The 27,877-nt window shown below is 46.2% G+C and overlaps 1 protein-coding gene and 1 long non-coding RNA gene across 8 annotated transcripts in view; one reads left to right on the forward strand and one right to left on the reverse strand.

Moving 5' to 3' along the window:
• GNAO1 (G protein subunit alpha o1) overlaps positions 1–27,877 on the forward strand; it is a 182,736-nt gene that overhangs the window by 112,996 nt on the left and 41,863 nt on the right. The gene's annotated exons all lie outside the window — the stretch shown is intronic.
• Positions 5,312–6,885, reverse strand: LOC143659475 (uncharacterized). The gene is made up of 3 exons (XR_013163574.1): positions 6,625–6,885; positions 5,838–5,907; positions 5,312–5,728 (listed from the first exon to the last, which is right to left on the reverse strand). It is a non-coding gene; the product is annotated as an uncharacterized LOC143659475 (long non-coding RNA).

Raw genomic sequence — 27,877 nt, forward strand, 5'->3', positions numbered from 1 at the left:
AGACAAGGTCAGACTGAGTAAATAATGAATGAGGCAGGAGACTGTATCTGAGGGAACATGGGTTTGGGAATTGAAACTGTGGTGTCTCAAATAGTAGCCACATGTGGCTATTTATATTAAAACACATGTGGCTGTTTACATTGAAAATTAAAATTAGAGAAAGGACCTGTACAGCTGGACCAAGATGGCAGCAAAAGACTCTCCATGTGCTGCTCCCCAATGGAATCTCTGAACAACTAGCGAAAACTAGCAGAGCTTTCTTCCTCGAAACTCCTGAAGACAATTAAAGGATTGCAGTAACTGGGTGAATGCCAAATCAAGAAAACACAGCTTTAAAAATGGCAAGAGAGGGCGGGCCATGGTGGCTCAGCAGGTAAGAGTGCTTGCCTGCCATGCCCGAGGACCCGGGTTCGATTCCCGGTGCCTGCCCATGTTAAAAAAAAAAAATGGCAAGAGAAGCTTGTGGAGCCCTTGTTGCCCCACCCACTCCCCAGCACAGTGTGAAGCCAGCCTTTGCACCCATTGTGGGTCCCTGGCTCTGTTCAGCAGGGAGCAGAGTAACCCTCTGTGCATACTGGGGTGCCTGTGTGGCAGTACCAATCTATCAGATGGCAGCCTGAAAGATGAATCAGGAAGCTCTTCCCTGACTTTCCCTACCAGAACTTGCCCTGCAAGCAGAAGCAGCTTGCCTACAACCAAAGCAGTGTAGGAAACAATTAAGTCAAAGTGGCCTGGAGCAAAGGATTACTTTAAGTCATACATTACCCCAGGAGGGTGCGAAAGTCTGTTTCATAGGGAGCACAGGAGACATTGGAATTCCTGTAAATGGAAAAAATTCCTAAAGCCATGAGCAACCACAAGCCCAAGGTAAGATGCAGGCTCAGAAAAGACTGAGAGGATCCTACACCTAATATTTGCCATGGGCTGATCTTCTTAGATAGGAAAGCTAAACTCTGAAGGGGAACGTAAGCCAAGGCAGAGCCAATTTACAAACACTGTGAAAGTTGTCTTTTGCTTTGATTAGTTTTTGTTACTTCCTTGTACTCAAGGAAATCTCTGTCATATCACTAGTTGGATACAAGCTTAAGGAATAGACAGCTCAGGGACCAAATCCCAGAGTTAACACTTTACTTAACATATTAAAATGTACAGTATGCAACAAAAGATTTCAAGATAAACGAAGAAACAAGAAATAATGGCCCATACAAAGGAACAGGGGAAAACTCCAGAAACCATCAATGAAGAATACTAGACTTTGAACATACCAGACAAAGGCTTTGAAAAATGATCCTCAGTATGCCCGGGAAGATAAAAGAAAATACAGAGAATGAGCTAAGGGATATCAGGAAAACAAGGAGTGAACAATATGAGAATCTCAATAAAGAGGTACATTCCTTTTAAAAAGAAACCAAACAGAAATACTGGAGATGAAAAGCATAATAATTGAAATGAAAAATTTCTTATGGGGTTTCAATAGCAGATTGGAGTTGGCAGAAGAATCAGTGAACTAAAAGATAATAAATAGAAATGATTCAGGCTGAGGAGCAGAAAGAAAAAAGAATAAAAGGTGAGCAGAACCTAAGAGACCTGTGGGACACCCTCAAGCTTACCAGTATGCCTTATGGGAGTCCCAGGAGGAGAAGAAAAATAGACCGGGTCAGGGGGATATTCAAAGAAATAATGGCAGAAAATTTCCCAAAGTTAACATTATATGAATATGCACATTCAAGATGCCCAACAAACCCCAAACAGCATAAACTCAAAGAGAATTATGCTCAGATAAATAGTAATCAAACTATCAAATGCCAAGAACAAGGAGAGAGTTCTGGAAGATGTAAGAGAAAAGCAACATGTCATTTACAAGGAAGCCCCAATAAGACTAAACTTCGATTTCTCCTCAGAAACCACAGAGACAGGAAGGCAATGGAACAAAATATTTAAAGTGCTGGAAAAAAAAATTCCAACCAAAAGTTTCATATCCAGCAAACTGTCTTTCAAAAATGAGAGAAAGATAAAGACATTCCCAGATAAACGAAAGCTGAGGGAGTGCATCACCACTAGATCTTCCATGCAAGCAATACTAAAGGGAGTTCTTTAGCCTGAAAGAAAGGACCTAGACAGTGGATTGAGCAGCAAAAAGAAAGTACTCCAGTAAAAGTAACCAAACATGTAATTATAAATGCCAGTACTACTGTATTGTAATTTAGGGTAGGTAACTCCATTTTTTACTTCTTACAGGTTCTTAAATGCAAATACATTAAAAATCTATGATTTTGTGCAAATGATATATAAAGATAAAATTTGTAACAAGTACAACAAAATAGTGGGGAAACTGAGGGGTATAAGGACAGGGTATGTGTACACTATTAAAGTTAAGTTGGTATTAAGTCAAATATGATTGTTGTAAATTTAGCATCTTAAATTTAAGCCCCACGGTAACCACAAAGAGTATATGAAAAGTGTAGAGAGAAAGACATGAGAAGCGACTCAGATTTGTACAATATAAAAAAATCAAATAAATATGAAAGTAGGCTTTAAAGGAAGAATTGAGGAACAAAAAATGGTACAAATCTTATAAAGACAAATAGCAAAATGGGAGAAGAAAATCCTGTATGATCGTAGTTACTTTAAATGTAAATGAATTAAACTCTGCAGTCAAAAGGCAGATATTAGCAGAAGGCATAAAAAAGCATGACTCAACTACACGTTGCTTACAAGAGAATCACCTTAAATTCAAACACAAGTAGGTTGAAAGTGAAAGGATGGAACAAATATATAACATGCAAATATTAACTCAAGAGAGCTGGAGAAGCTATGCTAATATCAGATAACATAAACTTTAAGTCAAAAACTGTTATGAGGGTCAAAGAAGGCCACTCTAGAGGAGGAGTCAATTCAACCAAAAGATACAGCAATTATAAATAAATGTGCATCTAATGGCATAGCCCCAAAATATATGAAGCACATATGACAACTTTTAGGGAGAAGTAGACAGTTCTACATTAATAGGTAGAGACTTCAATACACAGCTATCATTAAGGGAAAAAATGTCTAGTGGAAGATCAATAAGAAGATAGAAGACTTGAATGATACTATAAACCAACTAAACCTAACAGACGTGTATGGATAACTTCACCCAACAGCAGCAGATACATATTCTTCTCTAGTGCACATGGGTCATTCTCCAGGATAGGCTGTATGTTTAGTCACAAAACAAGTCTAAACACATTTAAAAATATTGAAATCATACAAAGTACCTTCTCCAGTTGCAGTGAAATGAAGCAAGAAATTAATGAGGAAAGAAGGGAAGATTCACAAATATGTGGAAATTAAGTAACACTCTTAATCAACCAGTAGGTCAAAGAAATCACAAGGGAAATTAGGAAATATCTTTACATTGAAGAAAATGAAAACACAACATACCAAAACTTATGAGATGCAGCAAAGGCAATGTTCAGAGGGAGATTCATAGCTCTCAATGCTTACATTGTAAAGAAGGAAGTTATCAAACCTAACTTCACAACTGGAGGATCTAGAAAAAGAAGAGCAAACTAAACTCAAATGGAGCAGGACAGAAATAACAAAATCACAGCAGAAATAAATGAAATAGAAAATAGGAAAACAATAGAAAAAATCAGTGAAAAAGGTTGGTTCTTTGAAAAGATGGATAAAATTCACAAACTTTTAGTTAGACTGACAAAGAAAAAAAAGAGAGAGGACACAAATAACCAAAATCATAAGTGAAAGGGTGGACATTTACTGTTGACCCCACAGAAATCAGAAAGATTATAAGAGGATCCTATGGATAACTGTGTGCCAACAAAGTAGATAACATAGAAGAAATGGACAAATCCCAAACACAAACCACCTATACTGACTCAAGAAGAAATAGAAACTCCAAAAAAAGAAATCGTATAATTATAAGTGTTTCATCAGTTGTGATGAAGGTAACACATTAATACAAAGTGTCAATAATAAGGGGCGGGCCGCGGTGGCTCAGCGGGCAAAGTGCTTGCCTGCTATGCCGGAGGACCTCGGTTCGATTCCCGGCCCCAGCCCATGTAACAAAAACGGAGAAACAGAATACAAGAAAATGTTTAAAAATGTTTCCCTTTCTTCCTTCCTTCCTTCCTTCTCTCTGTCTTTCCTTTAAAAAAAAAAAAAAAAAAAAAAAATAATAGGGAAAACTGCATGTATGTTGGGGGGGTATGTAGGAACTCTATATTATGTTTGATTTTTCTGTAAACCTATAAATTCTCTAATAAAAAGAAATAAAATTTTTCATTAAAATTTAATTCAAAATCTATGTTCTCAGTCACACAAGATCTAACTGAATGTGCTCACTCAGTAGCTACATGTGGCTAGTGGTCAGGAGCATGTCCATCATCACAGAAGGTCTACTGGGCAGCACTGCTCTGGTCTACATCTGCCTTGACACTGAACGGCAGTGTGACCTTGCACCAATCACTTCCCTGCTCTAGGCCTTAGCTGGCCAATCTCAAGAGTGAAAACGGGTTACTCTGGATGATTTTAGAGCCAGAGGATTGGAAGATTATAACCAGCTTTCCCTGACCTCCTTCCATCTTTAACCAGCTGAGCAGTTCTCTTTAAACCTACTGACTAAGGGATGGTTACTTTTTGTCCCCCTTAAATATTCCCTTGATTCTGCCCATGTCCCCACTCCTTGCCTCCAGCTCAGACCCCAAAGGTTCACAGCTAATGCTCACCACCTTCCCGAGAGCCCTGTGCCATCTCCTCCCGCTACTCTTAGCTGGGCCATTTGGGTTAATGACACAGTTAACTTTTAAAAAATAAACTTTAAGAAAGGATCATTTATCTACAGTAAAACGCATCCATTTTAGTGCACCTTTAGATGACCTTTGACCAACGTAAACACTCATGGAACCAACACCACTATCAAAATAAAGAACACTTCCTTCACCTCCAAGGGCCTCCTGTCCCCCTTTGGGTCAGCACCACCCACGGCCCCAGGAAACTACTGAGCTGCATCCCACCACTATAGAGTTGTCTTTTTCTGAGTTCCATACAAATGGAATCATACAGCATGGACTCTAGCTTCTGACTTCTTTCACTCAATCTAATGTATCTGAGATTCATCCAGTTATAGTATATGCCAGTTATTTCTTTTTTATTGTGGAGTAGTAGTCCATTGTAGGGATGGACCATCACCTGTTTATCCATTCACCTGTTCATGCACATTTGGGTTGTTTCCAGTTTGGAGTTATTATAAAAAAACTTTTAAGAACTTTCACACACAGAAATCTTTGTGTAGACATATATTTTCCTTTTTCTTGGGAAATACCTAAAAGTGGAATTGCTCAGTCATATGGTAAAGGTATGTTAACTTTATTTAAAAGTTGCATTTCCCTGATGATAGTGATGTTTAGCACCTTTTAATGTGCTTTCTGACCTTACATATATCTTCTTTGTTCAAATCTTTTATTCTCCCTTTTTTATCAGGTTGTCTTCTTAGTGAATTGTAAGAGAACGTCGTGTGTTAATATATATACTCTGGAAACAAGTTCTTTGTCAGATAAAAGAATTTTGAATATTTTTCCAAGTCTGTGGCTTGCCTTACATTTTAAAATGGCTTAACTAAAGAATTTGATTTGCTGACTCTCAAACTTCCATCACTTATCCACATGTCCCTTTTGAGTGGTGGGAACCCGTTTCTAATTATGTCTGTTTGGCCATGAGATATCTTTATCTGCAGACAAAGAGGCAGTCAGGCATCAGAGGGTGATCCCATGAGCTTTGGAATCAGTCCCTAGGTCCAAGTCCCAGCACCATGGCTCACAAGTGGACAAGCTACTTACCTCTCCTCTGGAAGCCTTGCTTTTCTGGTGTGTCAAGTGGGAATAATATAGCACCTACCTCCTTATGCTGCTGTGAAGATGAAATGAGATAATGATTATAAACCACCACTAGTGGAGCCTAGCACCTAGCCAGGCACACAAAAGCTACCCTGTACCTAGTAACTCAGGCCTATAAGCACCCCAGATCCAGCCCATGCAACAATGCTAAGCAGGTCATCTGCCCCACAAAGCAAGATTCTTCTGCCTTCCTTTTTTTATGTCAAAAACACCCCCTTCTTCCCAGGTACTTGAGCCGAAAACCTTGGACTCCTCTTCCGCTCCTGTGTCCTACTCTCTGCTCCAGGATGGTCTTGAATGGGCCCCTTCCTCTCTCTGCCCAGTCAAGCCTCCTTACCTCTCCCCATTGCTCTTGGAATAACTTCTTACCAAGGTGATCTCCCTGCCTTCTGCCTCCCCTAGCTTCCATCCTACAGGCAGCTGCCACAGTGGCCAAAGCTTCTTTCTGAATCAGAAACCCAGGACTCCTGGGGTAGCTGTTTGGGGGAGACCACTTTGTAAGGGCAAGGCCTGGGTTGTTACTTGCTTCCTCTCTGGTTATAAATAACAGGCTCTATTCTTAGCCAACCAGCAGTTAATGACCCTCCCCTACCTTCCAAAGCCTCCATCAGAGACCTTGGCTGTCCTTACTGGAGACCAGCCATTCCTTGGCATTTGGCAGGACCCATTCCTTTGATATGTGATCAGAAAATTCAATTATAAAACCAATTACTGATTTCCTGAGACTTACAAGGGAGACATGAAAGTTTGATTAAGTTTGGATTCCTGTCTGGCTGATTGCCAACCAACGCAAAGCGGGCTTAGGAGAGGTCTTTGTTGTTGTTGATTCTGTTTTTTTGTTTTGTGGCAGCACTCTTGGGGGAGAAGAGACACATTTGTTTTGTGTTGTGAGTTTTTTTTTTAACCCCCTTACTTGCTGAATGGCTTTTCCCCTGTTGTGATGCATGAGATGTAAATCCCCCAAAGACCCGTTGCCCAGGCAACAGGCTCAGGACTTGAGCTCAGCTAAACAAAGTCCTTCAGCTTTGAAGGGAAAAGCATTTGTTTCCCATGTGGAGTCGATTATAGCAGCCCTTGACAAGGCTGCATTCGAGAACACCAGTGAACAAGAATATGGAAGTGGTTCCCTGAACACTTTGGAATATCTTCAGCAGTGTGGCTAGGTTCTGACTGCTTCCAGCCCCTTCCCAGTGGGACACATAGACACTGAGGCCAAGGATGAAGAGATCAAAAACTGGAACTCCTAAGGGTACCTCTGCCCATCTGGTTCCTGCTCCCCAGAACCTGCAGGGTTGGCCCACAACCACCACCAACCTGCCCTGCTCCCAGCAACAGGTCCCGGGGCAGGTGGGGATTGGGAAGCAAACCTCTGTCTCCAGCCAAGGGACCTTGCTTTTTCCAAGTGCTTCTGGAAAGTCACTGGGACCTGCAGTGGGAGCTGGGACTGGGCTCCAGGTCAGAGTCTAAGTTGGGTCCAGAGATCTAGTTTCCCTCCCTATGAGTAAAATGAGTGGATCCCAGGACACTCCCAACATGGTACATATTTTGCAAAGTAGTGATGGATCCCTACTCAAAAATACTTCCCCCGTGCCTAAATGCAATGATTAGAGATGGAGGAGCCCTTTAGATTTTTAAAGACTTTTGGTCTTTAGGGATCCTTACTAAAGTATAATATGCTTGGAAGGGGAAGCATCTAGCAGCAGGGATTAGTCGTCAGCTGGCCAAGAAGGTCACCCTTTGAGAATAGGACTTGTGATTCTGGTACCCAGAGCAGGATCCAGATGTCAAGAGGAGACCGACTCCACTTGCCTCCCAGCTCCGTCGCGGCCAGACCCTAATGTGGCCCTCACACCAGAACCCACCTCACAGAGCCCACGCAGCTGCTCCTGCCCCTGCCCCTGCCCCTCCTCACTACAGCCCCGCGAGCCGAGCCGGCGCCCACAGCCTCCTGCTGCTGAGTGCAGATTCAGGGCTTGTCCTGGGATTTGTGAGCCCAAAAACAAGGCCCTAAGCCTCCCGCTGTGTTGCTGCTGTGAGCACAGTGCACCTGCTTTGTTTGATTGGTAGCTTGTTTGTTTGTTTTTACAAGGTGAGATTTTTTGTAAGGTTTGGGTTTGATGTTTTGGGTTTTTTTTTTTTCTTTTTTTCAATGAAACTGTTAACAGCTTCCTGGTGGTGTTATAATTAGGAAATTCTGGGTTAGTCAGCTAGGCAGAATTGAAAATAACCAGGGAGTGCTGGATGGAGTACTGGCTCCTTAGAAATACAGGTTTTGCCAAATTGGGGGAGTAGGGGAGGATATGATGATGGGAAAAACGGGTTGCAGCTGGGCTGGGCCATTTGTGATGCCTCCCTCCTCTGTGTAGAACCAGGCGGTAAAAAATTAGTTATATTTGGGTGATATGAAGGGTTATATGTACAGACATGAGGTAGAGTGGGAAAGGCGAGGAGGAAACAGGAGAAGGGAAAGCCCCCTGGGAGCCCAGACTTGGGCAGGAAGAGGATTGGAGCTCCAAGTCAGGGACTCTGGAGACACCCACCATCCCTCACCTCCTGCTCCCTCTTACTAGGGACAGTGAAGACAGCAAGGGTGGTGATGGCCATCCTTGGTCCTGGTGCTGGGCCAGGCCCCTTCTGTTTTTGGTCTTACCCTAACCAACATTCTTTTTAATAGTCATATGTTTATTCTAATATGAATACAGAAAAATTATATAGCCATCTAGTCCATGATTGCACAGATAATAGAATAAGGCCAGAGTAGGGGTTTAACTTTTTAAAAAGTGAGGCAAGTTAAAGACAAATACTACGAACATAACATGAGGGGTATTACACATATTGGGCAGAATATATGAAAGCAGGAAAGAAATGACTGAGGTTTGGGAAACTTTGCCCTATCCACATGCACTAGGTGATACCATTATCCTCATTTCACAGATAAGGAAACTGAGGCTCAGAAAGGTTGAGTGACTTGTGCATAGTCACACAGCAAATAGATGGCAGAGCCAGGACCAAGGCCCAGGCCTGCCTGACCCCCAAGGGCTCAGAGTTCACAGCTAGGGTGAACATTCTCTGAAGCCCCCAACCCTGGCATCGGGCCAGCTAGCTCTCCCAGGGCTGCCTGATGGAGAGCAAAGATTTTTCTTGCTCCAAGTGAAGGGTTAATGGAAGCAAGGGGGAGGTAGGGGCCGGGGGCCTGCTTCCTCCAGTCTGCTGCGTCTATTTCTCTCAAATAAAAGCCTTTTCAGCAAGGGCCTGGCGTGATGCTGCATGTGACTGGCAGGGCTGTGAGTGCCAAGGATTCACTGTGTGCCTCAGCGTCCGGGGCCTGCCCTGGCTCCCCAGCCCCAACCACCCCCGAAGGGCCCTCCTTTCTCTCTTCCCTTCCTCCCCTACTCACTCCCAGTCCTTCCTTTTTCCCTTTCTTTCTTGTTTCTGAATCACTTTCTCAATAAGCTGCTGGCTCAATATGTTAAATGACCCTCTGAGTGATTTCTGAAGGCCTCCTTCTGATAACAGAAGCCTCAGAGTTGGAAACACATTTCTATTTATGTGAAACCGAGATTTCAGAACATTATTAAATTTGCATGGGGAGTTAGCAAAGTAGCCACTTCCACACATTATGGCCGGGGAAGAAACAGCATCTTCAGCAGGACAGAAATAGTTACACAAGCAACTTTGCCAGCTCTTTGACTCTACTGGGAGAAGTCGGCACAGTTTACCTAAGGGCACAGAGGAGTGGCATTGCCCAAGACGATCAGAACAGATTTTGTGGCTTAGAAACCATTTGCATTTCTGTGTTTCATAATCAGCCAGCTTCCTAACCTGCAACTTCAGAAATCAAAAGCAAATTGGTGTGTGTGTGCATGTGTGAGGAGAGAAGCTCCAGCTTTCACCACGTCTCAAAGGGGCCGGTAATCCTAAAACGGTTCCAGTCAGGACCTGCTGTGCGCCAGGGCATGTAAGGTGCCAGTCGAGGCAGCCGAGGAGAGCAACTCTCTGGGAGCTTAGAGTTTAGAGAAGAGAAAAACTCAAGAAAAGCGTCAGGTAGTGGCTGTGGAATGCAAAGAATTTAAATAAACGGTGCAAGAAATGGTCGGCTACTGGAGCCCGAGGTGCAGGCCTGGCTGCAGCTCACCCTTGGCCGGCCAAATACTAGAATTACAGTTATCATCCTGTGCTGTTCGCTGTGGGCCAGGTGCTGTCTGAAATGAATTCTCCCGGGACCTCTCATCGTCATATCTCCCTGAGAAGTCGGGACTGGTTAACCGACGGAAACGCGTAGGGCGCGGCGAGGCCACCGGAGGTCCGAGGCCGAGCCAGCGCTGAAACCCGGGCTTCCCCACCCCTGCATGCCTCTGCAGACGTCACTTTCCTCCTCAGTAAAATGGACTGACTCCTGTCTGGCTTATCCCTGAAAAACAAATGAGAGTATTTTGAAAAGTACGTGAACCTGTGTTTAAAAAGTTCGGTCTGGAAAGCAGACACCCTGCAACGCACCGAGCCTGGACGCGGCCGCAGCGTTTGTCTGTGGCGGGACCGCACAGGTCCGGGGCCTCGCGGGCTCCTTCGGGGCCGCCCGTCGAGCCATCAAGGGGAGGAGTTTTTACTTCACCAGCATCGCACAAATTGCACACCTTGACTTGTCTTCCACTAAACTAGTCAGAGTGCCGTGGAACAACAGTTTTCACTCCAGAAGCCAGAGAGTCGCCCCCTCGGGTCCCCGGGAGGGAGGCCTCGTCAGCCCCTCCCTGCGCCGCGCGACCACCCTGTCTCGGCCTCCGGAGGGCGCCGATGAGCCTGCGCGCGGAGGAAGGGGGCGGCCCCGCTCGCGCCGCCCGCGCTTTACTGCCCCGGCACTGGTTAACAGTAAAATTAGCAGGTGGCCGTGATGGTTAAGAAAACGGAGTTTAGGCTCGTGTTAGCAAACCGGTTGATTGGGGTTGATGACGCTTTTTGTTTGGAAGCCTCCCCACCCCACCCCAGGCCCCGGCAATGTTGGCGGACGGTGCAGTGCCCAGCAGTAAGCACGCTGCGGACCTCGGGTTTGCTTTTGAGAATGGAGGCTCTAGCAGAAAGGGTGGGCTGGAGCCAACGGCGCAGGTTCTGGGGTCAGAAAGATGTAGACTCAGAGCCCAGTGCCCCCTGACCCTGGACCAGAGGCCTGTTAGACCTTTGTCTTCCTCAGTTTCGCGAGTGATCAATAGCCGGGTGGAGAGGTGGAGGAGGTAGGACTGTTTCTCCGTTGATCCTCTAAGCACTTACCATAGAAACAGGTCATTTTAAGTATTATTATTAGTAGTATGTATTTGTATGCAGGGCGATTGGGGATTTGGTGGGTTGATTTTTGTTTTGTTTTTGGTGAGTTATTTTTCACCAAAGCCCTGGCTTGTGCTGATTTTATTGTGCTTTTCTTCCAAATGGAACCCAGCTGAACATGCCACTTGATGGTGGGCACCAGTCATGGCAGTTCTGGATACATGTGATAAAGGAGCCGAAGTGGCTATTCCAGAGAGCTCTTCCTCTCCATCCCGCAGTGTGCTGAGCACTGGGCCACGTTAACTCATTTCAGACTCAAAACCACCCTACGAAGTACATGCTGTTGTTATCCCATTTTACACGAAGATAGGGAAACTCAGAATCTGAGTGCCTCCCCTGCAGCTCCCGTCAGCCTCCTCCTGGACCTGTGTCAGCACCTGTGTCATCTCACACTGATGTGAACAGTCTTCTCTGATCTGCAGCTCAGAATCTGGCTCCATCTAGCCCCCACTGACCCCCATGACCATTTCTCAGGAACCCCACTGCCTGCCCAGGTAGACAGAGGTTCCCTGGGCCCCAGCATCTTAGTGGTCCAAACTTCTGGCCTCTCCCAAAAGGGTGTCCATCACCACCAGCCCCTTCTCCTCCACCAACCCCTGCTTCCTGGCCAGCTTGAACTCATTCCCACCCAGTGGGAACTGCCAGCTATACCAACGGTGACCTTGAGCTAGCTCTCTCCTCTCTGTGCCTCAGGTTCCCAACTTGTGTGATGAAGGTGCACAAATGGAATCATTTCTAAGGGCCCTTCCAATTCAAACATTCTTCAAACTTCCATCACATCTCAGCTGATGACAGCTGAGAATTCCTCCTCAGTGTTCTCTCCATAGCCACTGTTCTAGCTCGCCAGTCCAGACCACTCTGCACGTAGTAGCCAGAGTGATTTTTTAAAAATATAGTATTATTTCTCTCCTCTCCTTTAAATCCCACTACCACCACCACCACCACGGGCTTCCCATCATGCTTGGAATAAAAGCCACGCTCCTTCCATGGCCATCAGTGCCCCATGTGATTGAGGAGCCCACACTGGCAGCTGCTCAAAAGGCACTTTGAGCCCAGCCGTCCCATCTCCCCAGACCTACCTGCTGTACTACCTACCTCCTAGGTCACTGATGGCATCACTGTGTGCACAGATTCCTCACCCATCCCGCTGTCCTCAACTTTATGTTTACGACTTGCCCTGACATTTCCCTCTTCTTACATGTCCCAATTTATTAAAAACATCTGCTTTATAATTAATTGGATGAATCATGGAAAAACATTTTTCTGTCTATAAATAATTCCGCCTAAAATTTTTCTGGGAGGATAAAATGATATGACAGGCACATAGCACGCATGCGATACGTGCCCTCTTTCTCACCGGCCTGAACTCATGTACATCCAGACACCATCTCTGGTGCTCCCCCTGGGCTGAAACAGGACCTTCAAGGTCAGTCAGGATGGGGTCAGTGGAGAAAAACCACAAGGGTTGTAAGCAGCCTCTGACCACTAATTCTGCCCACCTCAGGTCAGTTTCACATGATTTCACCATCTCCTTCAGTGTGCCCAACTCTGCCCCATGCCACAACCAGGTTGAGTTGTACCCAGGGATGACATAGCTCCTGCCCCCAAAGGGATCACGGTCTTATTTTCAAGACCAAACTACACAGCAGTCAGTGACCAACTAGTATGTTTGGAGGCCAATGTAGGATTCAGAGAGCCAGCAACGGAAGCTGGTGTGAAGCTTTGCCAGAGCAGACTCTCCATCAGGTGTAGTGGCACATGAAATGGTTACAGGTATGCCCCAGGAATCACCTCCTATGTTTACTCCAAGGTACTGCACAGATGCCATCATTTTCTACCTGAACCCTGACTTGGGAAAAATTGGGAAGCACCGTCCCAGAGGACACAGAATTTGAGTAGTCATCTTAAGTGGTGAGGTCTTGATTGGAGACTTCACCCTTCCCTTCTGCGGCAGAGTTGCCCCCATGACCATCAGACTCTTTAAGTTCTTGCATCTTTGTCACAGCATCACAAAGTGTGATTATTGACATTAACCACCAATTCTTGTCCCTGGAAGTCACTGTTAATCAATCACAGCCTAGAACCTGGCCTCAGAGCCCTTCGCAGTTCAGCCAGAGCCCCAGGTAACTCCTACCAGCTGAGGCCCGTCTCCCATCTCTGATCTATCCAGTGCAGCTCCCTCATTTTGCAGAGCCCAGCAAGGGAACAGGACTTGAAAGGCCACAGAGTATACAACATCCCAGTTGCACCCTGGGTTTTCTAACCCCTGGGCCATTGCTTTTTTACTCTTTCCCTACAGGGTTCATTCACTCAGCAAATGTTCACTGAGCCCCTACTGTGTGCCCAGCTCTGTGGTAGATCCTGGATACAAGAGGGAGCCTGACTCAGGGGCTCAGTGTCTGGGGAAGAGGCCTGTAAACCCATCTTTGGAGGTGGGGTACGCCACCCTCAATGTCACCCCCATCTGACAACTTCAGTAAGCCCCTTGTCTTCGCTTCATTTGCTTCTCGGGGACTTTGCCTGTGGTACTTAGTCTTTGCTGAAGTCCAAATCCCCATCTTGCCTCCAGAGCTAACCAAGATGTAGGCCATCCACTCAGGCTGATCGCTGGTACCCATTCAAGCCAGTGCTCTTAAAATGTTGGTCATCGTGTGTTCCGTGGATGCAGGGAGACATTGATTTGGTATCAGTGGAAATGTTTATCTTTATTGTTCAAAATAAGGGCTATATTAGATTAGAGGCACATTTTAACTTTGGGGGAATTGGCTTTCATGTCCATTATCCATAACAAGAGCAGACTGGTTTCTTGCAGCCTCCGAGGGGAGAAGGGGCCCATGAACCCATAATTGTAAAGCCAGACACTTTAGGAGGAATGTTAGATAGTTTGACAATAAGATAATAAAAAACAAACCCATTCACCCCAGTAAGTAACCCTACACTGTATGTGACTCATACAATTTTGGAATTTCCCCGACCACCTCCCCTCAACTGGAAGAGAGTTGGTGGCCTGATCTGTCCTTGTGTGTTCCATTTGCACATATGTGGTTGCTTAAGTAGACATTCTGCTGACACAGGTGGGCCAAAGGAGGCCACAGGGTCCATCCACCCATTCTGGAGCACTCTCCAGTTTGTCTGGAGGCGTCTGTGATAGGCTGCAATCACAGGCATCCTATTCCTGATCACACATGTGACGTTTCACATCTCTCATGGCTGATCTGCCCATAACCCAGCTCTCCTGGTTCCAGTGGCAGTGAGCCCCAGGCATTCTCTACTCTGCATCCTACCCCCACCCTCACATCCCTCTGATGATGCTGGGCTTCCCAAGGACAAGGAAGTGGCACTGGTACCCATCCCAGCTTGTAGCTTGGAGTTCATTAATTCCTTCACTCATTTCACAAGCTTGTGAATGAGCAAAATAGTCAACAAAGCAGATGAAGTTTCTGCCCTCATGGAGCTCACAGTCTCCCTAGGAAGAAAACTACTTAACAAGTGAATAGACAAAATCTAATTACACATTGTGATAAGTGTCATTTAAAAAAATGAGGAGAATGCAGGAGTCGGGACAACAGGAAGTTCATACTTTTGATGGTGGAAAGAGGAGGCAGGAAAAGCCTATCCTTGAGGATCATATTTAAACTGAAACTGGAAAATGAGAGAAGAGCATTCAAGGTTCCAGGAGGATCCAATGTGGAGATCTTGAGGCAGAAATGAGCTTGGCATGTGTGTGCAAGGCTGAGAAGGGGATTGGGGTGGCTGGCCAGTGGAAAGGAAAGAGGAAAACCTTCGGATGAGTTCCAGGAGGAGGCAGGGAACACTGGTGTTTATGGTGGCAGTGTTTGCAATTCGTTGTGGTTGGAGGTAACCTAAGGGTACCCTGAGGAATGGAAGGGGGGGTGTCTGTGTTGTTTACATACAAGAGACTACTGAGTGGCTGCAAGAAGGAATGAAGTTGTGAGGCATGCAGCTAGGTGAATGAACCTTCAGAACAGTATGTTGAATAAAATGTCAGCAACAAAAAGACAAATATTATCATGCCTCACTCATATGGATTAACTATAATTTACAAACTCAGAGAATTGAAGTCGAGAGCACAGGTTATCAGGTTGGGGCCTATTGTAGTTTGCAAGTCGCTGGAATGCAGTATACTAGAAACAGAACAGCTTTTAAAAGGGGGAATTTATTAAGTTGCACATTTATAGTTCTAAGGCCATGAAAATATCCACATTAAAACAAGCCTATAGCCATGAAAATATCCACATTAAAACAAGCCTATAGAAATGTTCAATCTAAGCATCCAGGAAAAGATACCTTGCTTAAAGAAGGCCGATGACATACAGAGTTTCTCTCTCAACTGGAAAGGCACATGGGGAACATGGTGCCATCTGCTAGCTTTCTCTCTTCTTGTTTCATTAAGCAACCCTGGGGGCGTTTTCCTTCTTCATTTCCTAAGGTTTCTGGCTACATGGGCTCTAAAGCTTTTTTCAAAATGGTTTCCTCTTAAAGGGCTCCAGTAAGCAACCCCACCTTGAATGGATGGAGACACACCTCCATGGAAACCATCTAATCAAAAGTTACCACCCACAATTGGGTGGGTCACATCCCCATGGATAATCGAAATGCTCCCATTGAATGAGGATTAAAGATATAGCTTTTCTGGTGTACACAAAAGATTCAGACCAGCACGTTCCACCCTTTGGACCCCAAAAAGTCATGTTCTTTCCAAATGCAAATTACATTCATTCCATAACCATATCAGAAAACCTTAAACCATTTCAGTAACAAACAAATACAATACAAAGTCAGAAATAGTACAAAATCTCATCAAAGTCAGTTACAGATATGGTCTGTCCTAGGGCAAAATATTCCTTTGACTCTGGACCTGTAAAACTCAGAGCAAGTTATTTGCTGCCAACATACAAAGAAGGAACTGTCATAGGATAAATACCCCTATTTCCATAAGGAGAAATCGGAAGAAACACAGGGGTCACCTGAACCAAGCAGTCTAGAAAACCTGCAGGGCAAACTCCAATAGATTTCAAAGGCTGAGAGTCGTTTATCTTGGGACTTTAGAAAGCAGCAACCCCACCCTTTCCAAGGGCCTACACAGCGGCCCACCTCTCTCTGAGTACAGCCATGGGGGACATTGGGGAGACCACCTTTTTCTCAGTTCCACCCTCTCCAAGCATTTGGGGCCACACTGGGCTCTCTGCCATCTCCCGGGCACATGCTCAGTCTCTCCATGTGGTGGCAACCAGGCTGTCCCCAGTCCCCAAGAAATGTGCTCCACTCTCTCCAAGGCCTGAGACAGCACACCTCTTCCACTGCAAAGAGGTGGAAGGCCCACCCTCTGCCTTCGGAGAAAATTCAGCCTCTCCAAGTGCTTGAGTGGGTCTGCTCTCCTGGCGCATGCTTTCTTAGCTTCAGACCTTAGATTCCATAGTTCTGCCTCTGAAGTTATTTTACCTTCACTTTGACCTTTTTTTCTGAGACTTTTAGTCTAGACTGGCAGTAGTTGTATTTAAACACATCCCACAACATTTTTGTTGGCTTTGTATGCAGTAGGTTCACATCATGCCCATCAGACAAGGAGTTTCCACAAATCCTTCCTGGATAACGCCATGTAAAATCCTGGCTTTTTCCAAAATGGCTAACTGGTTCCACATTTGGTTAAATCCTCACATGGGGCACTGTTCTCTGGGGTCTCCCTTTCTGGGAGCCCAGACTTTTCAGACCATCAATTTCTGATTTCTTTATATCCAAGAGTTCTCGTTCTCAGCATCTCTCTTTCTTGTCACATTTCACTAAGCTACAAAGAGAAACCAGGCTGCATTTTCCACTTTTAATTTGGAAATCTCTTCTGCTAAATATCCAAGTTCAAAACTTTTAAAATCTGCCTTCCAGACAAAGCCACTCATCAATTTTGCCAGATTATCTGCCATTTTAAAATAAGGATCACCTTCCTTCCAGTTTGCAGTAACATATGTCTCATTTCTGTCTAGAGACTCATCAGAGGTATCTTTAGAGTTCACAGTTCTACCAATAGTCTCTTCAAAGCATTTTAGGCCTTCTCTGTCAAGCTCCTCACAACTCTTCCAGAATCTTTCCCTTATCCATTTAGAAAGCCATTCTAATAGGTTTTGTATTTGCAAACCATAGCAGTACCCCATTTCTTTGGTACCAAAATCTGTTCTAGTTTGCAATCTGCAAGAATGTAATATATCAGAAACAGAACAGCTTTTAAAAGGGAGAATTTATTCAGTTGTGCGTTTACAATTCTAGGGCCTTGAAAATGCCCGAATTAAGGCAAGGCTATGAAACTGTCCAAATGAAGGCACCAACAAGAGGTTATCTTCACTCAAGAAAGGCCAATGAAGTTTGGGGTTTCTCTCTCAACTGGAAAGGTACATGGCAAACATTGCAGCATCTGCTAGCTTTCTCTCCAGGCTTCTTGTTTGATGAAGCTCCCCTGGGGGTGTTATCCTTCATCTCCAAAGGCCTCTGGCTGCATTGGCCTCTGGTGGCTCTGAAGCTTTTTCCAAAATGGCTCCCTCTTAAAGGACCCCAGTAAGCAACCCTACCTTGAATGGGTGGAGACACATCTCCATGGAAACCATCAAATCAGAAGTTACCAACCACAATTGGGTGGGTCACATCTTCATGGGTAATCAAATTAGGTCCCACCTAATTGAATGAGGATTAAAGGGCGTGGCTTTTCTGAGGTACATAATATATTCAAACTGGCACAGAGCCTATTGTAAAGGTTCTTAGATTGCAAGCTCTTACAGCAGTCACATATATTTAGGAGTTGTAACTGATATTTCTGAATTCTGAGATACTGAGCTATTTGTATATAACCTGGTCATTCCCTGAAACTTCAGGTATTTATGTGACACCTGAGACTCAGAGCTGAAGCACTGAAACTATGAAAGTCAGCATTACCCCATTCAGCAACTGTTTAAAAAGCTGAAAAAGTGATCAGACTTCATCTAGAGACATGAATGAAGCTGATCTGGATAAAACTAAGGTGAATGAGAATGCTTGGTAAAAGATGATATGTCCCATATTTTCAAACTTCAACCTCTGTGTAAAACCAAAGGGAGAGAGGTTTATTAGGTTCAAAATTTATATTTTGGGTAGCGCATTATCTAATTTAACTTGTATGGTCAGTATACTTGATCACCATAATTACTTGGAATCTTGAATAGTATATGAGATCTTGTTGGTTTGTACAGTTGTGATGCCCCGATAGATCCCAGAGTAATTTGGCCAGTAATTTGACTCTATGTGTATGGATATTTCTCATTAAAAATATTAAAAAAAAAAAAAAAAAAAGAGGTGGCAAGGAGGGGCTGCACCCTCCATGGCCTTGAAGGCAGAGTGTGGGATGATGGAGAGAGAAGCCCCATTTCCAGCCCCAGCATGAACCCCATCTTTGGAGCCTTCCTTGACATGCCCGCAGAAGGGCCTGTCTCCCAGCACTGGGTAGGACACAGGACCAGGGTGGGTTAGCGTCTGGAGGTCAGGGAAGGCCAGGCCTCTTGCTCTCTGCTCACTCTTTGCTAAAAGGGGTGACTCGCAAGTGTTTAGTGGTGGCAAAGACATAATGGTACCAAACTGAAGACTTCTTCTCCACGATTAGTCAGGAATCCTTGAGAGAGAGCTGAGAGCCTTGCGGGTGAGATGTGGTGTTCATGGAGTCCCAGAACGACCTAGAATCTTCACTTTGGGAAGCTCTGTGTAAAAATTGCGGAGGAGTCAACACTTTGAGGCAGAGGAGCAGGTGACGAGTGGAGCGAGGAAGGTGGCTCTGGGCTGCCAGGGGAGAGGGAGAATGTTCCAGGTCCCCACGGCTCCTGGGGTGTTTCCTCCTGACACCCAGTGTCGCCCTGTGCCCCAAAGAGAGGTCCAAATGGTGTTGCGCTGAGGAGGACCAGTCCCTGAGAGCCCTCGGGTCCTGTTTGTTCAACCTCTGACCCCTTGCTGCAGGGGGCTCGGGGCATCTGCAGACTAGCAGATGAGCCCCGTCAATCCCTCCCTGGGTAAAGCTAAAAATAGCTACAAGGAGGGAAGTGTCCTGGAGAAATTACCTTGAAATTCTGAAAACATGAAGCCAGGCTCCATCTAATTAAGATGACATTTTTAAAAGGGGGGAGGGAAGGAGGCCTGGGTGGCATTTTAAATTGCAAGTTGATTGTGCAGCCTCTCTAATTTTGGTTCTGAGCAAAGTTTCCAATTGGAACAGAAAACACGACTTCAAAGGCACCGCCTACCGCTGGCCAGGCAAAGGGAGTGAAAAGAGCAGCATGGAGCCTCTGGGCACAATGTGGCCAGGCTCTGAGCAAAGGCTGCAGGGGGGCCGCAGGGGGCCGCAGCCCTCGGGAGCCTGCTGGGCCTTTATGGGGATCAATGGAGCCGCTCCTGGGAGGAGAGCTAATTGTGGCAGTGGCCTTGTCCTTGGAAAGGGAGCTTTTGTCCAGCCTGGGCCATATTGGGGGCATTCACTGGGCAGAGCTCTGGGCAGGGCTAGCCCCAGACACCCCCTCCCACCCACTCATGTCCCCGTAGAAACAGACCTGTTCTTATGTCACAGTGCCCAGCACCCTCTTGGGGAGGGGGCTCCTCCCTCTAGTGACACTCCCTGCTGGCCCCAAGCCTGCCTGGTGGAGGAGGCCCACTTCCACCTCTCGAGAATCTGAAGATTAAGCACCAAAGGCAGGGGACAGACCTTGAGGTTGGAGGTGTGGTGCCCAGCTCGGCGGCCCAGGGAGACGCCTGCTGTCTTTCTCTCCACAGAGCTAGCAAAGGAGCCCGGGGTGGTGGTGGGGTCATCCGCCCACAGGCCCCAGCACAGACCTCCTTTCCTCCCCTATGGGGCTCAGCTCACAAAGATGGCTTGGCTAGGCAGACATGTGCCGTCAGTATTAATGCTCATAGTCCTGACGTGGAGCTGTGCCGTGCGCACACACACCACGGTACGAGTGCTTCACAGCCCAGAGAGCACGCACACCAGCTCTGAGTCCTCACGGAGAGCATGGCATGGAAAGTGCCGTTGTTTACAGTTGAGGAAACTAAGTTGAAACAAGTCAAAATGATTGGTCTGGGTCTTTTGAGGCAGATCCTTGTTTCCCACACTCTGGTGACCTCTTCTGGTGTTGTGACCTCCAGTTTCCCCTGGACTGGCCTGCCCACCAGGCTGCTGGTCAACCACCGAGATCTCTCTCTGTCCCACCCCTTCCCTCGGGGGCATCTCTCTGCCTCTCAGCGAAGGGTGTGCCCCATTCCACCACTGGGAAAGTGGCAGGACAGGAAGGTGGCTGATGAGCAGGGGGTGACAGCTGGGATGGTTTTCAGCGGTGGCAAGCAAGATGGCCTTGGTTTCCTGGGCAGTGGGAAGCCATAGAGGGTTTCAGAGTGGTGGGTTTGAAAGGCTTGTGGAGGTCAGGAGGCTGGTCTGCAGCCACTGCTGTCAACATGTCGAAGGCGCAGGGCTTGCGTGGGAGTGGCATTGGAGGGTAAGAGGAAGGGACAGCGTTCACACCCTTTCTGGGGACAAATGATGCATCCTGGCAATCAGTTGGCTACTGGAAAGGGAAGGGAAAAGGATGGGGAGGATGGGGGAGGGCGGTCTCCAACCTGTGTCATGGGAAGCGTATAAATGCCATTAGAAAGAGGCTGTGTGTGCCCCCCAAGAATGATGCAGCTATTCCTGAGGGTGTGCAAGATGATCTGGCAGTTCATACAGAGCAATATGTTTTCTTTTGATGGTTTTGTTTGTTTTATTGTAAATTAGAAAAAATAGCGCACAAACCTTTGGTTTCATGAGTATTATTGCTTAGGATAAGCTGATTTTTAAAATGAGTTCATTTAATGACAATGTTTTACAAATTAAGTAAACAATAGCGTGGAGTGCTAACAGCAGAAGTCATAGACGGAGGCAGGAATAACTGAGGAGTTGGAGATTGTGAGATGGGAAACCAGGAGCCAGAGCAGGTGGAGGAGCCAGTGACCGGTCAGGCGGGTCACTCAGAGGTCCCCTGCAGAGAGGCTCAGGCAAGAACTGACACGGGGAAAGAGCAGCTTGAGAAAGCAAGAAGGGGGGTGCCGGCCACGCACTTGGAAACATTCACACTTCAATGTCGGGTGGAGGCACAGGAGGTCACGGGTGGACAGAGAAGGGCTCACCGGGAGTGAAGTGGACCACAAGGACTGAGTCGCCAGAGAAAAGAGGAAGAGATGTGAGAAGATGGCAGGCTTTGGTGGTGGAGAGCCTGATGGAGGTGGGGAGGGGAGCGAGAAGAAGAAGGAGAGGACAGCAGCTGAGGGGAGGCAGCAAGGAGAGAGGTTTAGGATGGGGAGGGCAGAGCAGGAATGCAGAGAGGGTAAAGAGGGAGAGAGGAGGCCCCACAGAAGGCATAGGCTGGAGGGTGGGATGGAAGGGTCTGTGCTAGGAGGATGGAAAGTCAACGGGAATGGAGTCCGGTTGAACCCCACCACACTCCGTCTCTACTCTGCCCCTACCCCCCACCTTTACAGCACGTTAGGTCTAACCAACGGTAAAGAACACAGTGATTTTCCTTTTGGGGTTTTGGACTGAAGTTCGTTTGGGAGCGGGGAAGGGCCAGTCCTGGATTTGGGTTCTCTGACTCTGATGAATAAGATTGTTCTGGCCTCCCCACAAGGCAGGAAGAAGAGTGGTTTGCCCTCTGCATGCCCTTTTCACTTAGGCTCAAGTGCCCTCTTAGCTGCAGAGCTGCTGGGAACAGGTGGGCAGTGGTCCCTCCTTCCTCTGTCCTCCCTGCTGGCCTTGGAGCTGGGCACTCACATTCCCTGCTCCCTTCTAGAGGCCTTTGGCAGCTAGGAGACCAGAAGTCACTATGATGACAAAGTTCTTTAGCAGGCCAGAGCTCCTGGTTCCCCTGCATCTGTGTCCAGGCAATTTAGGGTGCTGTCTCAACAAAGTTGAGGCCTTAGGCTGGGGTGGGGGGTCGAAAGATGGTGGGAGGAGGTGGCGGCAGGCTTGCTCCACCTTCCCCACCACCAGCAGCAACGGTGACATGCATGTCCTTTCCCTTCCCATGAGGCTAACACACAAAGTACACATTTCCTTGAAACAAAGATCAGGAAGCCAAGGAGAGAAGCAAGGAAAGAGAAGGGAAGGGAAGTTCTACAACCAACAGCATGTCCCAAATCCTGTGCAATACACTCTCCTGAACAGTCAGTCTTCACAAAACCAGAAACCCAGGCCCTGCTGATGGGAGGAGGGAGGGTCAGCTCATGAAGAGCAGGTTGTGGGGTGGGTTGTTCCCAGTCTTACTACATAAGGGCCAGCCCTGGATTCTCTTTACCCCTTGGGTGTTTATGAAGCTGTCAATAGGCCCACAGGGCTTCTGCTGGGTTCCTAGGGCAGTGCTTCCCAAAGTGCAAGGAACAGATAGATTGTCACTAGTACGATGGATGAACATGTTGACTTTTATCTCAATACTTACTAATTTACTTTAATGGGATTTAGAAAAAGATTAAAAATAGCATATCAAATACATTCTTTTGCAGATACTTTTAATTATACTAAATCCTTCCTCTTGAAATAAGATTAAGTAGGAAAACGTCTTCTGAAAAATGTTAAGTAAATATGGTGCAGGTGATATATAAATAAGCAAAAATTTATTTAACAGGCATTTATTGAACACCTATTATGTGCTGTACAGTGTTCTGTGAATACAGTGCTGAACAAAAATTTTGTCAGTTGTAGGTATGTGAATGACTGAGGCTTGGGAAACACCACTGGACAGGGTGTCAGGTATTTTCAGACTCTAGAAAATTGGTGATCTGCAAACATAATTTTGAATATAATTTCAGGGGTTTCACAGATCCAGATTAAGAATTTATCTATACCCTTTCATCATCTTACAGTCTTACTAAGAGGGCAAACTGTGGTTTATTGAAGCAATAGAAAAGGGACAGTATCTGATAATCCATAATCTAGGGCTAAACAGAGGCCAGATGTCACATAGGGAACAAAAGCCAAGAGAGAAGTGATGTTAGCAGGATATGTTAGTAGAGGTTCCACTAGCAGCTGTAACAAATAGTTCATGAAACTTGTTTTTTGCTCATCTGTAGTCCAGGGCAGATGTGCTTGGCGTGGGTGTCTCTCTTCCACACAGTGATTCATGGACCAGCCCCTTCCATCCTTGGCACCACTACCCCCTAGGACTTTGTCATTGTCTACATCTGGGGGACATGCTTATGTCTGAGGACTTTGGTCCATAAGCAGCGCACTTCACATTTACATTCCATTGATTGCAACTCAGTCCCCTGGTGGATTGTGACCTACAGACAACTTCTCAACCAATGGGCCACGAAACAACTGAAATCCAGCCCATCTTCCTCTTGCCAAGCCATGCAACCTGGAGGAAGGAACTGTTTTTTTCTAACTCCAGTGAAAGTGCTGTATGGTATGGCTTCTACCCTAGTTGTAGGATAACAGGGGGAGGTTGGTAAGAGGAGAGAGAAAGGGAAGAAAGAAAGCAAGAAGTGCTTCTGTGGGGCGGGTAAAGCCTGAGCCGGTGGCACCACATGGCCTCCTTTGTGACTGCAGTTTCAGAGAGGGAGTACCAGCTTGGGCCAGTGCCCTCCCCATTCCCACCCTATGCTGAGGGGTAGATAATCCCATAGCTGACCCTCTGAGCAGCTCTTCTCTGGCTTGGGGCAGAATTGAGGCCTCAGGCATTGCCAAGCAGGTCATCTCATCACCCTCCCAGGCTCAGGTTAGTGCAATGTCAGGGATGATGAGAATGGCAGGAACATAGGGGTGAAGGCAGGCCATGCACCCTGATCCCAGGCTTTGGAAAAGCTCTCGGGGTGGAAGCATCCAGGCTTGAGCAGTTCCCACATGCCTGGTCCTTAGCTGGTCTCAAGGCTCTGTTAACCACAGTCTCTCCCTTCCTCCCTACAGATATAGTATGACAGGCAAGTCCCCACCCCACCCATACCCATGCTCCTCTCGCAGCCTGGTGCTGGAAGCCAGGGGAGCTCGGCCTCCAACCCTGGCCCCACAGTGCCTTGCACCTAGCAGCCCACTGGGACCTCTCTGCCTGGCCCAGCTGGTGGTCAGCCGCAGCACCACACTTCCTCGCCCATGTTTTGGTTGATGGGAGCATTTGTCAACATTTGTTTTTCAAACCGGTCACCATCCTACCTGCCTCATGAAAACACTGCCAACATCAACACATTAACACTGGTCCCCAGGGTGGTGTCACCAACCGGGCCTCTGGGAGCTCCATCCCTCAGCAGCAGGGCTAAGGAAAGCAGATGATGGCAGCAAGGAAGCAGCCAGGTGCCAGCCTTTCCCAGACTCCACCCATAAGGGCCCAGAAGGTGGTGGGCTCTGGCAGAGGCCATGGGCCCCAGTGGGAAAAGCAGAAGGACCAGGGCTCTGAGCCAGCTCTGCTGCCCCGCTTGCTGTATGCCTCCTTCACCCAGACCTCAATCTTTTCCCCTCCTAAAATGAGGCCATTAAACTAGATGGAACAATGCTGCCTGGTGATATTAGTGTGGGCTCTGGAGCTAGATGATTTGACTTCACATCTGAGCTCTACTGAGTGACTTTAGGCAAGTTTCATAGCCCATCTAAGCTTCGGTTTCTTTTATTATAAAATGGGGGAAATGTTAATACCTGTGAACATTAAATGAAATAAAGCCCATAGTAAGTGCTCAGTAAATAGAAGATGCTGTTATTATCTCCTAAGGTGCCTCCTTGGCCAGGTTTATGTGTGTGTGCATGTGTGTGTGCATGCATGTGTGTTTTGCCAGCTCAAGGACTCAAAATAGACACCAGGAAGTCCACAACTGAGGCTTGCTGGGACTGTGGGCTGATTAGCTCAGCCTTCCCTAACCTCTGAACCCAGAGGGCCCTCCTCAACCCCAACCCTAGCCTTCCCTCCACCACTGGTCTTTGGCAATAATTCATAATACCTGATTTTCAGGTAGAGAGGTTTGTGTTATCGCTTCAAGCCCTATCTCTCAGCCCATGAGAAGGTCTCCTGTGACCCCGTCACACCTGGGTAGGTGGAGTCCATGAACTCAGGCATCACGGAAGTCTCATCAGCTGGCCCTTGCATGTGCTAGCTAGAAGGCCCCAGAGGGTCATCCGTCAGGGCCCCTCGCAGCGGGTTGCATGCCGCCAATCTGAGACGAGATGGTTTCAGAGGATGGGGTCACAGCAATAACATGGATTCACTGAGTCAGAAAGTGATTCTTTCCCCTCTCTCAGCCTGTCTGAGCCCCTCAGGAAGAAAGCCTTAGCCTGGTGCCAGTGCTTCCTTAACCCTTTGGGACTTAGTCTCCCTTAACGAGAGAAGGGGCCTGGGAGCCTTCAGCAGGTAACAGGGTCCCACTAGAATTTAACGATAGTGTTTTCCTTTCATTGTGGTTATTGCCATGGGCATCTTGAATCTGTGCACAGGTTTTTTCATTTGCCATAGGGATATAAAGTTTATATAGTACAAAGATGTGTCTAAAGAAAAATAGTAAGTAATTGTCATCAGGTAGTATAGAACTTTGGCAGAAGTTATGAAGATGTTAGGGAATGATGGTCGGGAAAGAATAATCTATCAAGTCTAGCAATTCTCAGACTTTTTGGTCTTTGGACTCCTTTATACTCTTAAATATTATTGAGGATATCAACACACATTTCTTTATGCTGTTTATATCTATCAGTATTTATTATATGAGAAATTAAAGCCAAGAAGAATGTAAAATAATTATTCATTACTACCCATTACAGATAATAAAAAGACATGTTTTTATGAAAAATTACTATTTTCTAAAACATTTCTAGTAAGGACAGTGGCATTGCTCTCATTTCTGACTTAATGGAAGACAGCTGGATACTCATATCTGCTTCTGCATCAGTCCATTGTGATGTGTTATTTTGGTTGAAGATTATGAATAGTATTTGGTGTCACACAAATATGTAGTTGGATAAAGAAGGAGTATTTTACTGCCTTTGTAGATAATTCTTCCTTGATACTCACCAAAACTGGACAAGTAGTAGCTTCTTAAAGGATAAATTCAGAATCTGAAACTTTATCAATGAATCTTTCCTTCTCTGTTACATTAAAGTCTATTGATCTCTCTTGCACTTTAAATGGATCTTTTGCTCACTTGTGGTTTTGTAACATCACACATTGGTCATTTGGAAAATATTGGTTCTTTGAGTTATATAGACTTTACAAATGTTTACACATTTCAGTATACAATATCAAAAAATGAAATTCACCAATAGCAACACCCGTCTTATCAGGAAAGTCTTTAAGTATTGGGAAGTGACAAGCTTAGGTGGTACATGCAAGTTTTCTCAAACTCTGATTTCCACGTGAAAGTAGGTTAGTCTCTTGAGAAAGTATCTGCCAAAGACCCAAGTCTGAATAGCCATCTTTTGTCCACAGGCATTATTTCAAGTAAAAATGGTACCCCAAAAACATGTGTGCCCAGGTTGATTGAATAAATTCATAATTTTACCATTTCTTCAAGGGACTAATTAAGAAAGCTGGCCTTTGTTTTACTGTGAGTGCATGGTGGAAAAGATACAGTGACAGCTAGTAGAGTTTGGCACCATGCCTTGACTCCTGCTAAGGGGCCAGCAGTTTTACCCACTATTGCTTTTGTACCACCAGTGCAAATGTTAACACAATTAGAAAAGCAAATTCTACCATCGTGTCGCTTTGGAAATAGTTTTGATCCTGTGGACTACCTGAAAGGACCTCAGAGACTGATGACCAGGAGTCTTCAGACCACCTTTGAGAACCACTGATCTCACCCAGCCTCTTTATCGTGCAGAGGAGGGTCCTGAGATGCAGAGAGGAGATGAGGCTTGCCCAGGGTCGTGGAGCACATTGGATGCAGAGGATGAACTGTGACACAAGACAGTGTGCTCCTTTATGAAAAAAAAAAAACAGTGTCTGATCACTTTGATGAACATTGTAGGAGCTGATGTCCCCACTGAAGGGACGAGGAGACAGAAGGGGATGTCGACTGAGCTGGGGGAGAGGCACCAATCAGCCAAACCGGTCACCGTTTGGAGCTTGCCTGTGCCCCTGACCCCTACCCCACGCCCACCATGTGTAGAATGAGTTCTAGCATCCATCCTTTCTCTCCCATAATTGGGTTGCTAATATCTCCCAGCCACGGCAGCTCTAATTAAACTATTCACCATTGTCACTTCATGTTCTGAAGAGATGAGGTTGGCCATTATCACTTTTCTTTCCCTTTGACTGAGCTTTGTGTGGGTAATTTCACTCTGCCCTTGTTCATCTCTTAGAAACTTAGCCAACCCAATTTTAGTTCTTTTCTCCTATCTTAGAACACTGAGCTCAAGAGAAAGGAGGCAGAGGGAGAGGGCATCATGAATTTGGAAATTTCTACCCATTCATTCACCTTAGAGTCTCTTTGTGACTGAATAGTGCTCACTTGATGGTTCAGCTGCCCACAAAGCCTCTGTGTAAGAGCGATGCCCAGGAGATATAGACCAGCAGGTCTGGACCCACCCAGGGGAGAAGGGCACCAAAAGGAAGCTGTGCCTTAAGGGACTGTCCCAAAGTGGGTGCTGGTTGGATCTTTGGATGTGCTGGTATCACTAACCCATATGCAGATCTGAAGCCATCAGAAGC

This window comes from Tamandua tetradactyla, chromosome 16 (genome assembly GCF_023851605.1).
Source record: "Tamandua tetradactyla isolate mTamTet1 chromosome 16, mTamTet1.pri, whole genome shotgun sequence".
NCBI lineage: Eukaryota > Metazoa > Chordata > Mammalia > Pilosa > Myrmecophagidae > Tamandua > Tamandua tetradactyla.